Consider the following 1,613-nt stretch of genomic DNA (forward strand, 5'->3'; position numbering starts at 1 on the left):
AATTTATGTACTATAATATTTGGAAACACTCAAAACGCCAAACGGGCCTACAAAATTTTTTAAATTCATTCAAAATTCAACTAAGTTAATCTATGTCACATCCTCTTAAAGTTACGAAAAGGTGGTACTACCACAAGAAATGGCCTCCATATATTTCAATTCAATGGCTGCCTTCTAGAGTTTTACATTTCTATTTATAGTTATGGGTTAAACGATTCATATTGGTGCTTGTTTTCCAATTTGATGTTTAATCTGTTTTCATTACTACTATCAAAATAAGTATCAAATTTCCACCACACAAAAAGAATCCATATGATAACGTCATATAAGGACCACCAGAGACATCATATATTTTCTCGAAGTACTTCAATTTATAGTATAGAGCAAAGTCGGCCGACCGGATTGAATGTCGGTGAGGGTATTCTTTTCTTGGAAATTAAAAACGCATTTGATTTTACATCGAAAAGGTTAGGGATCTAGTCGATCTAGTCCTAGCTTGAATATCGTATCACTCATTTATTAAATAATAAAATTTATAACTTATAAAATACTTAAATATCATTTAATTGATGAATGTGACATCAATTGGAATTAAATTAGAAATTAAATATTAAGATACTTAGCATTGCTCCTATATTTGTGGGTGATTGACGGTTAATAAATTAATAATAGATAAGGAAGATGTATGACATAATAAAAGAGCTTTCAACATTTCAATCTATGTGGGATTTATCTATAAAATGGTAGTTAGAATAGAGTAATAAATAATTTTGCAAAATAACGAATTTAATCATCCAATAGAGAAGTATCACATAATATTTAGGTTAAAATGCAATAATAAATGGAAATTATAGTATTATTATTTTCAAAACTCACCGGCGGATCGAAATCTAAAAACTCGGTACTTTAAATATTTTCCCGGGAAAAAAAATACAGCTAATAGACTGGAGTAAAAGGAAATCGTTGCTAATGATCACAATTTGTCAACCCTTACAATATTTTTGAAGACTAGAATTAACTATATCAATGGCAAGAAAAATAATATCGGTATGAGTTTGCACTCTTTCTTCAAAATCTTCACCTACTAAAAAAAATTGAAATAATAACAAGTTTGGTCTTTTACACTATTAATTTTGATCTATCATTTTTCACTGGCAGGCTTAATTCCATGAGATCGCCAAGATATGTCTTTACTAGCTAGCAATGGATGATGTGCCCCACCATTAATTGGAAAAGAACCTTTGAATATCCTGGTCACAAAGACCAGCAGAGAGCAATCTCCTTCCCCTACAAGAAAGTAATTTTAACTTTCAGCTGTGCAATTTGTTGTTAGCCCTGCCCTAAGAGGTTTTCAAGAAATTTATTTAGTTGGTTATTCTAGTTCAAGTCATGACAGAGATAGGGAATTAAACGATTAATTTAAATTCTACCCACCCCTCTACCTTAATAAATAAATAAATAAATTGATTGCTAACCCGATTGTGTCAAAGAAATGTCACTTCCTCCTACCTAACATAGATGACAGCCCAAGATAAGTGTCATGGCAGGAAACTCCTTGCAAAGAATGAAAGAAAAATCACTCTCTCTTATTCCCTTAGGGTGCGTTTGGCACA

This window comes from Citrus clementina, unplaced genomic scaffold, assembly GCF_000493195.1.
Source record: "Citrus clementina cultivar Clemenules unplaced genomic scaffold, Citrus_clementina_v1.0 scaffold_5, whole genome shotgun sequence".
Taxonomy (NCBI): Eukaryota; Viridiplantae; Streptophyta; class Magnoliopsida; order Sapindales; family Rutaceae; genus Citrus; species Citrus x clementina.